At 40.2% G+C, this 17,087-nt stretch overlaps 1 protein-coding gene across 6 annotated transcripts in view; it reads left to right on the top strand.

Moving 5' to 3' along the window:
• Positions 1-17,087, top strand: part of LOC149314598 (leucine-rich repeat-containing protein 4C) — a 1,025,265-nt gene that overhangs the window by 816,287 nt on the left and 191,891 nt on the right. The window contains exon 1 of one of the 6 annotated variants that reach the window (XM_089521459.1): positions 258-1,368. The exons of the other annotated variants lie outside the window; for them this stretch is intronic. The gene's annotated coding sequence lies outside the window, so the exon portion shown is untranslated. Of the gene's footprint in view, positions 1-257; positions 1,369-17,087 lie in introns of those variants that run through there. 6 annotated transcript variants of the gene reach the window in all.

Genomic DNA, 17,087 nt, shown 5'->3' with positions numbered 1-17,087 from the left:
TCCTTTAAAGGATGCCTTGGTTCTTGACAGCTGGTGGGAATCTTGATTCTTCCTCCCTCCTTCCCTCCTCCAAATCGCTCTCCCGCGCCGCCCCCTTCCGCCGCCAGAAGCCCGCCGCGTCTCTCCTCCTTCGCCTTCTTCCCAACAAGCAACTGCAGCGGAGTAGTCGGAGGCAAGGCTAAGAGGGAATAGAACAAAACGCCGGGAGTTTGGCCACCGAGGAGGAGGAGGAGGAGGAGGAGGAGGAGGAGGAGGAGCAGCCAGAGAAGACGACGACGAGGAGGAGGGAAGGCTCTTCCTGGCTGAAACCAAAACCCCGGTTGCGCACTGGGTTGTGATTGGAAATCTAATCAGAGCCTTGGATCGGGAAGAATAAAAAGGGGGCAGCAAGAAAAAAGCAGTTGTGGGTCTTGGCGGTGGAGGATAGAGAGAGGACTCTAAACTTGGAGACTGAGAAGATAATTTTACAAAGGGACAGGTGCCGTTGCTGTTGTTGCTGTTTTAATCTGGAGAGGAGAAACCCCTTCCTCTCAAAGCAAAACCCTACGGAGAGGCCATGGCAACCCCCGATGTAACGTGGAAGCCGCACATGGATCGGAGGACTGAGAGGAGGCCAGCAGCACAGAGCCGCCTCAGGGAAGCCTGGTCTTAGCTGCCGGGGCAACGGCGGTTGCGTTGCCTTGCCTTGCGTTGCGTTGCAAGGGGGAGTAGAGCGTGGTTGGGACCGAGGGTACTCCTGGCCACATAACCTCGAGGCAAAGGGAGAGGATTGGAAGGCGGTGGAGAAGATCCAGGCTGGAAGGGAAACTTTCTCGACGGAGGAGATTGGCTTCCCTTTGCCTCCGCTGCCCTCCTGCCCCTCGCTTTCGGCTTTCTTTTTCGAAAAAGGGGGGATAGAGCTCTCCCCACCTTCTGCCTCCCTTGCCCCCCTCCATCCATCCATCCATCCAGCAAGGAGAGAAGTTGACACCCGCCAGGACATTTGAAAGCAAGGGAGAGACAGAGAGAGAGAGAGAGAGAGAGAGAGAGAGAGAGAGAGAGGCGAAGTCCCGGGAAAGAGGAGGCTGTGGGAGGGGAGCCCGCCAGGGTCTGGTGTGGAGCCCGCCTGGACTAGAGAACTAGATGGAAAATTGCAGATGGATATTGCATTGCCTTGCCTTTTTTCCTCCCGTCAAATTGGATTTGTCGCCGAAATGATGTAGTTTTGCTGGCCGCGGTCTTTTCTGTTTTTTATCCCCCTTCAGTTCCCCCCCCCCTTTTCTTCTCTTCCCTTCCCTGATCCCCCAACGGACGCCCCCTTCGGAATTTCATGCTGGATATTCTCCTCCTCTTCCTCCTCCTCCTCCATCGGGGCGATCGGCGACTCCTGTAAGTGCCATTTTCCCTTGACTTCTCGCTTGGCGTCCCTCACGAGGCAGGGAGGGAGGGAGGGAGGGAGACTCTTCATTTATTATTGATGGATGGGGTGTTTGAGGGAGAGGGTGGGGGTGGGGGTGGGTAGGTGGGTGGAAGGAAGGGATCCAACTCCATCCTAGCTGAGGCGAGAGCTGGAGGACTGGGCCGGTAAGGCCGGGGGATGGCGCGGGGAGAGGAGAAGAAGCCAGCCTTGCTTCAAAGGTTGCTCATCCATGGGCAATCCAGCCTTTCTTTCCATTTGTTGTGTAGCAGAGAAACCTGCCTTTCGGAAGAGAGCCCCTGCAGTGTGTCTGTGTGTGTGTGATGGTGTGTTGTTGCTTGCTTCCAGGGCTCCTAGACCAGAGCCTGAGGAGTTTGGTGAGCTGCTCATAGGAGAGTCCAGGTGTGTGTGCCTGAGGGTCGGGGGAGGAGTAGGACTAGGAGTAATAGGAAGCACAGAGTTCCCATGGAAATGTTGCCTTCCAAATATACCTGGCTAGGGCTGGATTGTGGACATAATGTCGGCAGTGAGGGGAAGATATACCTTTGGAGGTTGGTGCCTTTGGCACATCATGGCTGCAGAAGGCATTGGTGGGGGATCCTTCTCCCGAGAGACCGGGGGGGGGCTGCTGCTGCCCCACCGCTGACAAACCCTCCCTGCCCCCCTTCCTTTTCTTGCTGGCCTTTGGCGGGGAGGTCCTCTGCCAGCTCCCTGGGGGCATGTCATCTTTGGCAGCAGTTGTGAGAAAGAGATCAACTGCACCCGTCAGCAGAGGCGTTGCTAACCGATGGTAACCACACGGTTTGTGCCGCTCTTCATGCTCTGGAACTAGCATTGAGTCACAAAGCAGAATTGCTCAGCGCAGCAGTCCCTTTCAATTCAATTGGGGCTACAGGGATGAAAGACTGAACCTTTGCATCTTTCTTCAGGAGAATCAGGAAAACAAAAATCTCATTGTGTTCAAAGGGACTTGCTCCTTAATGTGTGCACATTGAGAGTATACAATGCTGTGAACATCCTTGTCCTCGTGGTCATTCTGAAAGGAAGGCCCTAAGTGTGGCCATTTCACAGATGGAAAAGATGTGGTTTAAAACAGGCTTATTTCCTTAAGCTGGAGACTCAGAAAGTTGATGGCAGGATACTCTTCCCACTTAACTACCCTTTCTATCTATTTGGGAAGGAGAAGCTCTCCTCACAATAAGGATGGAGTATGTAGGTGTTTAAAAATGGGACAGAAGAAATTAGATAGGTGGACATTTCATGGAAATAATGTATGGTTTGGGACTATTTATTCAAGGAATCTTTGTTTCTTTACTAGGATGTGTGCACTGATGTTGCCCTGAAAACGTACATCCCTTTTTCACATGTGAGAATACCTTAGGAAAAAAAACCCTACATTTGCAAACTTAGGAACTCAGAATGGAAAAACAAAAACAAATACACCATTAGATAGAGTGGAACCTGCACATGAATGGCATATAGTGATCTCTGCAACCATATTGAAGGGTGGATATTTGAACCAAGATTTCTTCCTTTTCTCATACCATATGGGCAACCCATACTAAAGTTGTTTGATTACATAAACAGCTGATAGCACAACTGTTTCAAAGATCTATTTCAGATCTTGTGCTAGGAAGAAAAAGGGTAACAGGAACATTTCCTCTCTCTTTTTAAAGGCATCCTATTGCTTTGGGTGAGGGATCATGTCTCTTTCACATAAGCAAATTATGTGAAAAGCAGTCAGTCTTTGACCTAGCTTCCAAAAGTTTCTGTGTGACTTATGTGAACACACTATAGAGCCTAATCCTGCCATGGTTTCAACAGTATGTCCAACTATATTCCATTTCCACTTTTCATAATTCTTTTATATCAGTGTAAGAAAACAGCATTATTGGTTTTTGTTGTTATTACAGTATTATTATTCTCAGATAAATCTTTCCCATTGGACCACATACTAGGTAACAGTTTCATCAAGTTGTAAAACACGTCACCCGCCACCATCCTTATATTTGTGCCAAATGGACCTCTGCATATCTTTGTCATAAACCCCTGCCCTGCTGTGGGTTCTTCTTGCATCAGCACCAACAGTGATGGGATGGAGACTCTGCTGGTGCAAAATCAGGGCTTATGTGTCTATCATTCACTTTCCCACAGGACGATTCTGTTTTGATCCCGTAAATCAGAGATCATTAAGGAAAGCCATCCTCCTCTTTGAGAGGAGGAGTGTATTACTAGCACTGTTTCATTTTGTTCCAGGGTTGCTGCAGTGATACTTAAGCACCCAGAGGCCACCAGTGCTGAGAATTCAACAAGAATAAAGCTCACTGCTGTGTAGAGTTATGGTGGTGGATATGTACTTTCAGGCATGTTAAATCCAGTTAGTATAGGAGCTAAAACCATGTGGACTAGGCTGGACTGCTTCACTCTTGAGAGTGAATGGAGGACTTCAGCATCCAGGTGTGTGTAGTAGCAGCAGCACCTAAAATATGCTCAAGAACCGTCTCCCCTTCCCCTCTTTTACTTTGCATGAGCAACACTGATTCCATAATCGCTTGGGAGGAAATTTTATCTGGCTGGCTCTGTTTTCTATTTCTTGTGTCAGAATATAAGTGCAACATTCATCCACATCTGATAATTAGCCAAGATGCCTTCCTTTTTTTTCCCCAGCAGAAAAGGGGTAAGCAATTCTGTAATTACATCAGGCAGCTTGGGAAAGTGACAGCCTGCAGTGTGTAAATAGAGAACAATTTTGTGTATAAAAATGCATGAGTTGCCAGTGAAAAGGAACAAGCGTTGGCTGTAAATGATGTTTTATTTGCCATTTTGGTCTTAAGAGGATCAAAAAGTAACTAGTCTAAAAATGAAAATGAATATCAGTCTGATAGTCAGTGATGAAACACACTCCTCAGCTATAATAATTTCACACTTCTGTGGAGTGTATGAAGTTCCTGTCGGGTAGAAAAACCAAGCTTTTTCTTGGTTCTAATTCAAAAGCCAGTGAAAGAACCAATGTCAGAACAAAAGCATTCTTATTCTTAAAACCAAGTGCATTTTTCTCAGGGTGCATGATATAGGCATGCAGTATATCAGCATTTCTTAAAAGGTGTCTGTTTTAATAGTTAAGATTAATGGAAGAAATTGCAGACATTCATGAAATAAATTAATGAAATCAGCAATTTAACACAAGGCAGTGGTAGCTTTAAATTCTTAATTCAATTCCCTAAGAACTGGCAGCATGCATACATGATGTCCTGGTGCATATATGGATCATCAGGGACTTGCAAGCTGTAAGTTTATTTTTACAAGGGGTTCTCTTTCTTCTTTAAAGGATGGAAAGTATGACCAGAAGTCACTTAAATAAACATTGACAAGGAGTGAACTATCTACTTAGTATAGCCTGAATAACTGCAGTATAAGAGCCTGCCTTTCTCCACAAAAGTATGTACACCTTACTTGCAAAGACTTTGCAGGCGTCTGAGGGGATTAACAAGAATGATCAATATTGGAAAACATTTTTTAAGATAATTTTATCGTGGATAACTTTTCAAAGAAGAAATCAACTCAACAAAAGGATTAATTGATAGTGGCAGTCGTTTACTAGCCATAGAGGTCTTGATCCTGAAAGCCATTATTTACAGCATTAGACCTTTTAATGTGGGCAGCCTGTTTTCTTTTTAAGCAGGATTTATTTCCCTTGGCAAAAGGCTGAGAGATGTGATGCTAGTTGTGATTTAGCTACTCTTACAAAAGAAAAGCAACTCTCCCTGCCACCATCATGGGGAAAGGGGATGGACTGTTGACTTGTTATCTGAAAGCTTGAAAAATATTCTGTTCTCTGACTAGCAAATTTTCATATTGTGTTGGATAACAATCTCACATGCAACAGCATAAAGGTTTTGGAAACATTATAAGTGATTCATTGCATTTTCTTTTAGTGATGCCTAAGTCTTTGCTTAATTATTGTATAGTCAACTGTTCCATGCTCTCTCTCTCTCTATCTATCTATCTATCTATCTATCTATCTATCTATCTATCTAATGGAAATCTCTCTCTCTCTCTTTCTCTCTCTCTCTCTCTCTGTGTGTGTAGGTATGATCTGTTTAATTGTAATAGAGCACTTACACTGAGAGAAAATTAATACAGAAAGGCTAAAACCAGAAAGGGGGAGGGCAACTGCATTTGGTATCCCAGGATGCAAGTACAGAAACCTGCAGTATTCTGTGCATTGTTTAAATGTTGTCATAGTGATATTTCAGAGCACAAGTTATGTGGGATTTTTTGCCCCTCAGGAAGAGATTGCCTTTCTTCCTCCTTCCAATTAGGTTTTAATCTGCTTCACAACAACAAATGTTTGCACAGAACTTGGTGCAAAAGAAGCAAGAGAGGAGAGGCTCTATTTATAGCTGTCCCCATCCTTACTGAGTTGATGGCACATCCCATTCTGCAAATGTTCTGGAGAGTTAATTGGGAAATCAAGTTTCTGAGTTGGAGTATGAGATACTTTTCTCTTGTGGAGACACTGAGCATATTACAATATTTTGTGTAGTGGTGATATGTTAATTGAATAGCTCCAGGCAAGTGAAGTGTAGCTGTCGTTGACAATTAGAAACAACAGCAAACCTGCTTGGGTTGAATCTTTGTCCCTGTAACTTCTGGGCAGACGAAAATGACTATTAGGCCTTATAACTCACCTAAGACAATCTTAACTTTTGATTTTGCTAGACAAGGAGAACAACTTGTTCTTTGAGACATGGCAAGGAATATAGATGGACATTTCATTTAATTTGGGAAATAATATTGGACTTGGTTTATGAAACATTAGTTATATTTAAAAGCATTGCCTTGGGATTGATCAGATAACCTCCAGTCCACAACCATATGGAGAAGCAGAAAACAATTGGAAGTGTTTTGTCCCAAAAGATTTCAAAGACCCAGAGTCTTTGATGCAGCTGGGTCTTTCAGTATTTATCCTCATGTTGCAGGTTTCATGCAGCCTGGTGCAAGAGCTTACATTTTAGATAACAAGAAATAATTGTGATGCAGTCTTTGATAGCTTAATATGAGTTCCACTGCCTAAGACAATAGCAAGACAGGTAACATTTCTTTACAATTGCAAGTATAAAGATTATTCTGTATTATCTTAGGGGTCCATCTTGCATTTCATTAATAAGTATATACAGTAGAAGGCCCATCTTAACATCTTACATGCTACATTGAACATTAGAGAACAACTGCACCATAATCAGCATATCTCCCCTAGGCAAAGGACCTTTGGCTGTACTCTTATTGCCACTCTCAGACTTGACCTAGTATCCAGGGCTGCTTCATGCTTTATGTAATCAGTAGATCATCACCTCCAGACAAGAGGCAGTGACTCATTAATTCCTTTGTCCTGTCTGAGATGGACTCTTGGAGAAGTTGACATCAGGTGGACTATTTGCTTTTTACATGCTAGACCGGAAAACATTAAGTGCCACTGACCTTAATACAGTTTGGTAAAATGATCACATAAATAGTGTTGTTCAACTAGTCAAATCACAACAGGAGTCTTCTGCTCTTTTTTTAAAAAAGTATTTTATTGGAGATCAACCATCTTAATGAAATAAGGCTACCTTTTTGCAGCAGTTGTTATGCTGTCCTGTTGGGCTGTAGTGCTATAGCTCTGTAATCTGATAGCTTCAGATAAATCACATATCCCCCCCCCCCCTTTATTTGCAAATACTCTTTATTTGAGGAGGCATTCTATTCTTTTGCTGATGATGTATAGGGGAAATAAATTTCCCACTTGAGGTGACTGATCAGTTTATTGTGGCCTGAGTTTTTACAGGTAGTATGCTATTTTACTAATGAGTCATTTATTCATTTACTGATGATTGGGTTTTTTTTGTTGGTTTTTTGTTTTTGTTTTTTTGTTTTTTTGGCAAACAAAATGGGTCTTAGAACAGATCAGGCCTGAGCTCTCACTGGAAGCCAAGATAACTAAATTGAGACTGTCATACTTTGGTCACATGATGAGAAGGAATGGCTCATTAGAAAAATCAACAATGATAGGAAAGTTGGAAAGTTGGAGTGTAGTGGAAAGAGAGGAAGGCCTCCAGATAGCTAGACACAATCAAGGAATCCACAGCCCTGGCCCTGCAGGACCTGAGCAGAATGACTGAGGGCAGGACATCTTGGAGGTACCTCACTCATGGGGTTGCCCTGAATCAAAGTTGATTTCAGGGCAGTTAACAATATCAACAACAAAGTAATGAGAAATAGACAAATGTATTCAAGGGGACCATATACCTGTAGTGTGGAAAAAACATAATAGGAATGAAAATTAGAATAAAATGGTATACAGTGTGCCCGCATCATACATGGGCACGACATATGCTGAAAGCCGCGTGATGCAAGAGGCAATGGCATGCATGCTGCACCATAGGCATGAGGATACATGGCATTTCCCTTATGTGCGCAGAGGTGTGTGTATCTGGAATGGATTCCCCATGCAAAGGAAGGGTGCACTGTATATACTTTTTATAACGTCAACCCTTACATGGAAAAAGGAATTTTTGGAGGTACAAGTAACCAAGCAGGGATGTGGGGGAAGTTGCACGTACACAAAAGACCTCTTTTGCAGAACTGCTAAACATACAGAAGACCTGTTGTCCCTTCCATCTGGTTAGTTCAATATGAATTGATCAGTATAAAGCATGTGAGCCAATATATTTGATATGCTAGTTGGGTTATGTGACAGTCATTCCATTGTATGCTTTTGGTCGTATTAATGCAGACATCATCCTGGATCTATCTGATCCTGTAACAATAGAAATAAAAGGGCAGGAAGTCCTCAAAGCACAGAGATTTCATTGGATATAATGGAGAACAAATATGTTTGATTCCATGATTTAATTTTTTCCCCTGCCATTGGCTGTTGTTGGGACAGATTTTTGCTTTATCTATAGCTGCTTTGTTTGCCAAGTGTGTTCCAGTAAGAGAGGTTTCAGGACATAGCATTAAGAGTAAGGAACAATGTAATTTATTTATTTGTTTTGGTCTGTCCTTTGTCGGAGATGCTAAGGGTGTCCTGCATGTTGATACATACTTTCAGGTATACTTTCTCAGTTACCAATTCACGTAATTAAGTGTATAAAAGTTAAGTCTACTGTTTGTGGTTTGGAGCATTCTGTAGTTGTAATAAAAGGTAAATTATGTACAGAGAAAATAATTTAATTAGCCTTGCAATAAAATAAAAAAGCAAAGAACAGTAGAAATAAAAAGGCAGGAAGTCCTCAATGCACAGAGATTTCATTGTATATAATTGTTTCAAATTGAGAACAGTGTGTTGCATTACTTAATTTCCTCTCCTGCATTGACAGCCATTGGGACAAATTTTTGCTTACTCTGTAACTGCCTTGTTAGATAAGTGAGTTTCAATAAGCCATTATTTTGATACTGTGTGCCAAAAAAGCAACAACATCTCATTGGGCAAGGGCTTAGGGCTAGAACAGCAATAACAACAAAACAACAACAACCTTGAGTGAGGGCTTATTCTTAGCACTAAGAATACTTAAAGAAGTGGCTGAAGGCATTTTGCTTGCTCTCTCAAAAAACAAGATAGCATGCTTTGCATTTCATGTACAGAAGCTGACTTGAAGAGGAATGAATTTTAATTCATTAACGGCAACATGATAGCATATTTTGCCACACCTGATGGCAGAAGGCTAGCCCAGGGAGCACACAGTGAAGGAATGGTAGGAATCTTGTGGGGCTGCCATTGCTGCATGCTTTCCAGCATCTGCCATCTGAGGCAAAACCTGTCCCAATGGCAAAGAGATAACAAGTAAAAATGAAACAGTAAATAGAAAATCAATTTTAAAAGGTGCCTTGTGATGTGGTTGTTTAGTCTACAAAGTTATTTGGCTGTTTGTACCTTATGAAATTCATGGGGTTGCCATAATTTGATAGGTGACTGGAAGACCCATACATACACACAATTTAGATAAGTGCAAATAATGTAAGACTGTGCTGTAAGCTTAACTTTACTGAGTACAATATTTTTGATAGCCGAGGTTACTTTTTCTGATCTACCTTGAGGGAGTAGCCACTTCTTACCATAGTTTTAACATAGCAGATTTTTGGGAGGAGAAATGAGAGTGAATCATATATGTATGCCATCCTCAGCTCTTTGGATTAATTTCAAAATAAAAATGTAATAAATATGGACGCATGCTTTGAATTCAGATACATCTTCATTCTGAGATCAAAGTTGGGTAATTTGGACACATGCAGCAAATTTCTGAATTGAAGTGGGCATCTTTAAAGGGTCGTTCGATACTGACTGTTCTATATTGTAATTCCTTTGAAGCAGATAAATTCTGTGTCTGAACACGCTTGAATATTTCTTAGTTATTTGGATTTGGAATAATGCTGAGTAATATATTATAGGATTGATTAAGCTTTTCATGATCTTATTCTTTGTCTCCGAAGGAAATAAACATTCTGAATTTGGGTGAAGCCTAGGAGATCTAGGAAGGTGAGGCAATAGGTGTTTGCTTGGAGAGACTTGAATAATCAAGTCTTCTGGCACTGTATGCTCCCAGTTGTCATCTCTCCTATTGCATCTCTGTTATTTTAATGTTTATTGAGAAGAAAGCACACAAACACAATCCTTAAGATGCTGTCATCCATCATAACTCCCTGTTGTTTTTGTTATGTCCCTTTGCGTCATTTTTGAATTATGGTGCTCCTAAGATGAACCTATCATGGGGTTTTATTGGCAAGATCTGTTCAGTGGAGGTTAGCTATTGCCATCCCTTGAGGCTGAGAAAATGTGACTTGCCAAAGGTCACCCAGTGGGTTCCATGGCCAAGCTGGGAATTGAACCCTGGTCTCCATTGAAATTACTATGCCACACTGGCTCCCTTTCCATCGGGAATTTGGGAGCTTTCTTTCCATTTTGTACAAATTAACCCAAACTTGTCAAATAAGGCAGGATGAAGCAAATCACTCTTACCCAAAGAAACTGGACAAGAAAAAAGAAGTATGAAATTCATCCTTTAAAAAAAAATATAATAGCAAAATTTAGACATTTGAGAAGAATGTCTTTCAGTTCATTCTGTGACACAGTGATAGATAAATAAATAAATAAATAAATAAATAAATAAATAAATAAATAATGACTAAATCGGTAGGCATTACAAAAATGTGGGTTTTCCAAATATACTGTATGTATGTACACTGAAATTAATTGCAAATCCCACTCAAATTTACAGTGGACAAAGATATATATGACACCAAAAAGTAAAATTATTTTAATGATACCATTGTCATACCAAAGTTAAACTTTATACATAGAAAAGTTCTCAGTGATACACAGGCCAAAGATATGCAGAGAGAGGATGTGGAGAAGTCTACAGACTAGTCTGCATGTTTGCAGCAAAAGTGACAGATCTGAAAGGTCTGAAAGAACGTTTGCTTATGAAAATACACTGTGTGCTATTTGTTTAGTAATACTGTTTCATTAACTACTGGGTTTGAATATCTGCTATGTTTATGTTACCATTGGATGGGGAAAATGTTTAGCTGTGATAGCTATGAAAATAATACCCACCTACAAATATCTGAAGGGATGTCATGAAATCAAAGATACAGCTGTGTTTGAGGTTGTACAGACCATCTCTAAGGGGTCGTCTGCAACCACCGCTTTTAGTGCCAGATCGGGCACATGCCAACCACATGCTGCAGCCCCAATCTTGCCTTTCTGTGGCATAAAAAGGAACTGCAAAAGTGGCTCCTTTCTGAACCATGGAAAGGGCACCATAGCTGCCAGCCCCACAGTTTTTTGGTACTTCTTTGATACTGCATTATGCTGGCCTGGGGGTGGAGTTGGGACATGCGTCGTGTAGACACTACACCCCAACTCTGCCCCCAGACCAGTAAAAGATGCCAGTCTGTACACCTTCTAAGTCTGTAGAATCTGCCAACTTCTTTCTTTCAGTTAGTCTCAAAGGTGCTACAAGATCGCTCTACATACTGAAGGGAAGTCATGTTGCTTTCTGTTGCTCCATAGACTAGAACACAAACCAGTGGCTTCAAATTACAAGAAATGAGATTGCACTTAAACATTATGATAAACTTCTTGACTATAAGGGCTGTTGAACAGTGGAATATACTGCCTTGGATGGTACTAAAGACATACATGTGGACACACTTTCTTGTGAGGTGTTTAAGCAGAGATTGAATAGGCACCTTTCAGGAGTGCTTTAGTTCTGTATTTTCTGTGTTTCTGTGATTGCATATTTGAGTTGTTGCCATGTTAATAATTTACCTTAATAGTAGAAACTGTAGGATTGACATCAAAATAGCATTTAAATCTTTGGTTAATGCTACTACCACATTTTGTTGTTGTTCCTTTAAAAATGCCTCTTTGGGAGTTTCAGTTGCATTCCCTAACTTCACACTTTACAAATGTGCACAAATTTACAATATGACTGGTATCTAGAGGTGGCTCGATTTGCAGTCCAGCACATCTGGGAAATGTCATTTTTGGAAATGGTGTCCCTAACCATGTTATCTTGCAACCTGTACAATTAAGGTTTGCCACTGTTCTACAATATCTCTTATTTTCTTTCTGCCTTAACCCACCTCTGACAACATGTTTATTGTTTATTTACCCTTCGGATATCAAAGATGGCTTCAGTGACAATGGCACAAAACTTTTTTCAAAAAAGATCTTGCTTAAATCCCTCAAAAATGTCTTTTAAAAATATTTTTTTTAAAAAAATAACAAGAATATACCATTTAATAAACTAAGCCAAGCAATGGCATTCCTAGTCATGGCATTGCTTTTGAAATGTACCTGTGCTGTACCCTTGTTACCGAAGGAGCTGATAGTAACTCATTACAGTTGGCTGTGTTACTTTAGAATGTTACTTCCAATCTTAATCAAAATATATTTATGGCACTGTCCTGGGATCTTTGGCAGGACAAGATATATTCGATTTTACTGATCTTCCTCTCCAAGGACACACCTTGTAAAACTCTATTGTGAGGCCATTGAAAGAACCATAACTGGTTCTCCTCCAATGTTGGCATGCTGATATCAGCAAAAAGGGGGGGGGGATGCATGCTTGTCAGGAGAACCATCCAATCTGTGGGATCTCAGCTCTCCTCCCCACATGCTTCCAAAAACTTGAGGGCCAGAGTTGAAGGCCAGGCTTGAACCTGCACTAAGTAACAGGCAGGGTTTACAATATGTGGCTACTGTGTCTTATTTTGGTGTCTTTTGTCCATTGTGTTGTTCTCCCTGTTCTTCAAATAACATAAATATGGTAATAGAAGAGGTGATGCAGTCTTTCCACATATGTAGCAGTGCCATTATAACTTTTTTCCCTCACTCAATGAAGTTCACCTATTGTGCTGCATCTCCATATGATGTTTATAGTATTTGATTATGGATACTTGGATGTGTGAACCAGTGCTTAATAATAATAGTAGTAGTAGTAGTAGTCTGTGATAACTTCTTCCCAAGTCAGACTATTTGTGTACTTCAGTGTTGTTCATGCCCACAGCTCAGATTTCCATTGTTTTGGGCAAAAGCTCTTTCAATCCTATCTATAAATATGTCGAAAATTGAATCTGGAAACCTCTGCAAATAATTTTTTCCCCCAGTCACTAAGATACAGCTCGTATCAGTTGTTTATTGGTTACATGAAAGTGGCCAATATTGATAGTAATGAATTACTTTCAAATTGAAAACTGTATTTTTATATCCTACAACATAGAAACCCAGAGGTTTTTCTGAGGTATGTTTTGTAAAAGCTTGTGATGATCAATCTCCTTCACACTTGACAATTACCATATGGTGCTGCAGTTCCTGAGTGATGAACCTGCATGTAAGAACCATAGTGACCTGCTTTGGACAGACTTGGACTGAAATGAATGGGAGTTTCTCTTAAACATTCTGGAGCATGTTGGGCCACTAGGTAGACAGGTACTACAGCTTAAAATGGAAATGTTTTCCTTTCTACCTGCAGAGCTCTTTATAAAAGGAAAAGGTCATGTAGAACAGTGGTTCCCAACCTATGGGTCGGGACCCCTTTCACAGGGATCGCCTAAGACCATTGGAAAACACATATTTACATGTAGCAATGAAAATAATTTTATGGTTGGGGGTCACCACAACATGGGGAACTGTCTTAAAGGGTTGCAGCATTAGGAAGGTTGAGAACCACTGATGTAGAGGAATGGGGTGGGATGGAGTGGAGAAAAGGTGCTGGCTTATTATTATTATTATTATTATTATTATTATTGATAGCTCAAGCTTCTAGCAAGGAATGATTTTACCAGGGTGATTTTTTTTTTGAAAGGAATACTGAAATAATTGTTCATTCATTTTGTTTGTTTACTTTTTTAAAAGCTGCAATTTAAAGAGTTTGTATGGAGTGTTGGTAGCTGAGATTCTTGAGAATACAGAAATACAGCCTTTTTTTTCTATTCCAGACCAGTCCTTTAAAAAAAAATAACCCATCCTTTGGTGATCAATTCCTACCATCATATTTTTTTAAAAAAATATTATGTTGCATTGCTGATATTTGTACCTTTTTTGTTTTGAGTGTCACTTATGATTATGCAAGTCATTTCTCCTCAATCTCTACATGCTTTGTCTCTCACTCTTGCTCTCTCACACATATCTACTTGTATATTGTAATTATAATTTGTTGTAAAACATAATTCCATTTCATTTTCAGTTTAGATATTTTGGAATTTTCTGCTGCTCCAGAGATTAGGACATGGAGCAATGGTTGCAAACTATAAGAAAAGAGATTCCACCTAAATGTTAGGAAAAACTTCCTGACAGTAAGAACCATTAGATAGTGGAACACATGCCCTCAGAGTGTGATACAGTCTGTTTCTTTGGAGGTTTTTAAACAGATGCTGGATGGCATCTGTCGGGGGTGCTTTCAATGTGTGTTCTTGCAGGGGGTTGAACTGGATGTCCTTTGAGATATTTTCCAACTCTATGATTCTATGAAGTTTCCCTTATGTGTGCAAGGTGAACTGTAATCCATCAGACTTAGTATCCTTCCAATAACAATTCATTACTATAAATATAGGTTAGAATTGCAAAATGAGCTGAATGGGTATAAAGGCATTGTGGGGCTTTAATTCTGGTCCCACTATCCCAAAGTTGTGCAGGTCTAGTTGACCTCTCATGTGCAGCAGAGAGCCTTATCTACTCATAAAGGCTCCACAAACCATCTGAATGCCCCATTTAGATTTTCCATGGCTATATCTATGTTCTTTTCTCTTTGTGTAACAGAGTGAGAGTGTATCTCTGCTCACACACTATCTTTTTTTGTCCACAAGTGCTGTGCTATATTGGTACACACTTGTAGTGCCATTAGAGTGTGTGAGGCTCAAGTCCTTTTCAAGCATTTCCATACTTTCTTCTGTATGGAAGTAGAGGCACATGTAGTGCTGTTAACATGGAAAGTGAGATATTTAAAGGCTTTCAGCACTGGAAAGCCTCCATACATGTCAACTTTCAAGAAAAAAATGCATTTCATGTGAGGCAAGCAATGATGGAGGGAAATGTTCAGGAAAGCATGGTGATTCACTCTTCACTCAGAAGTGTTTTAGAGTTCTATTGCTCCTAGAAAAGTTTCTGAGAAGAGGGACAGAAGCAGAAGTGGGAAGATCAGTATTCTGTAAAAATGAAATGTAAAGGCTAGTCGATTATAGAACTGTGTTTACATAAAAATAACATAAATTGTGATCTGAATGAGGATAATTTACTTTTCAGTATTTGTGTCTACATGGCTCTCTATCCATGTGCATTCCTTACATGAAAATAGTAAAGGCAGTGGAAAATCTGAACTCTTATTATCTTGTGTATGAATGTCAGATTCCCTTTCCTTCCTCACCCAGCCCTAGTGTGTCTCAACAATGTGTCTGTTAAAGCATTCTTTAAATGCCTTGATATGCTTTAGCATTAGTAAGCCTTTACATGTACTGTTTTATTAAAACACTTTACAGGCAGTAAAGTAATTGCATTAAGTATAGTATGATGAATTAGGTCTGTGCATGAACCATTAGGTAAGCAAGTGCTCGGTTTGCTCTGAATGCACATGATGGCGCAAGTAACCTTGCTGATTTTGATCTGGTTATTGCTTGAATGAGAGAGCTCTGGGAACTATAAGTATGCCATTTCTGTTCTCGAGAGTAAAGACAGCATATTCATGCTTCTATTTTGTTTGTTTGTTTGCTAAAGTTGGACTCTGTGGCACAGTTCTGAGATGTCGTGAGATAGTTTTGGGGCTGGCAACGTTGGTCTGTACCAAAGCTTTCTGACAGAGAAGGCAACATAAAACTACAAATCCCATAATTCCATAGCACTGAGCCATGGTACTTAAAGCAGTGATAAACTGTATTAGTTCTACAGTGTAGATGAAACCTGGGTGTATTTTGTTTTTGTTTTCAGTGACGAGGCCCACCAGGTCTCTTCTGCTTCTATAAGAGCTCTTTAAAAGAAGTTTATAATTTTCCAGATTCATAAAATAAAGAACAATGCACAATAAAAAAATGAGAAAGAGAAGAAAAAAGATAGAAATATAGATTGATAATCAAGAGAATAACAACAGTAAAAAGACAGAGACAAAAGTGACTTTCTGGCTTCGTTTCATTGGTTGTAAATATATAATTCATAGGTATCTCTCAGATCTATCCCAACTTCTCTAACATCTAAACATTTTAAAACATATTCTTAATTTCTAGAAAAAGCCTATAGTGGGTTAATAATCTTTTGCTTATCACATTTAATCTAAGAATTATTCTAATAAACACATCATCTTTTAACCACTTTTAAATGTATCACTCTACCAATAAGAACTTTTATTACATGCCAACCAACTTTATATCTTAAAACCCTTGAACTCCTCTAATCTCTCTCTCTCTCTCTCTCTCTCTCTCTCTCTCTCTCTCTCTTATTTATCACATTTTTAAAATACTCTCTTACCATTTAATATCATTGAAAAGCATCTTTACATACTTATTTCTTTTTAACAGATCATCTACAGGAATGTAGCCAGGATTTTAGGAATGGGGGGTCCAGACTAAGTGCCACCGTTATAATGGGGCTTGGGTGCGGCGGCGCAGAAGCACGCACCATTCATTTTTCTAATGGAAGGGGGGAGGTCCGGACCCCAAGAACCCCCCCCCCCCTTGGCTACGTCCCTGTCATCTAGCACTAGATTTAAAAATACAATTCACATCATTTCAAAACCAAATATGACTCAGCCTTATCCTTTATAATTTTTATATGTAATGTGAATTGTCTCTCTGAATTTCAGGTATTGTACAAGTTTAAACATAATTTCCCCAAACCAAAAAACTCTGATATATATTCATTGATCTTAGGCACAGAATCTCTTTCCCTGTCTGCTTCCCAGGTGGGCTTCCACCAGACATCAATCTTCTTCACTTTTACAGTTCTTCTGATTTCCAAAGTCACCACCTCTTCTCACTGTACCATTTATTGCTTTTAATAGGCTTTCCAGCACCCTGTTCTTCCATCTGACATTAAGATTTGCCATTTCAACATGTTTTGTCAAATCCTTCTCTATACTATAACCCATATCTTTCTCTCCTTTCTCTAGTTACACAGATTCAGCCCCCTCATCATTCATCTGAGAAACAGTGTTTTCAG

The sequence above is a fragment of the Sceloporus occidentalis genome, unplaced genomic scaffold (assembly GCF_023333645.1).
Source record: "Sceloporus occidentalis isolate IW3139 unplaced genomic scaffold, rSceOcc1.0.p SCAF_4, whole genome shotgun sequence".
In the NCBI taxonomy this organism is placed as follows: Eukaryota; Metazoa; Chordata; class Lepidosauria; order Squamata; family Phrynosomatidae; genus Sceloporus; species Sceloporus occidentalis.
Note: the sequence above shows the minus strand (reverse complement) of the source record. Positions and strands in the feature narration are given on the sequence as shown.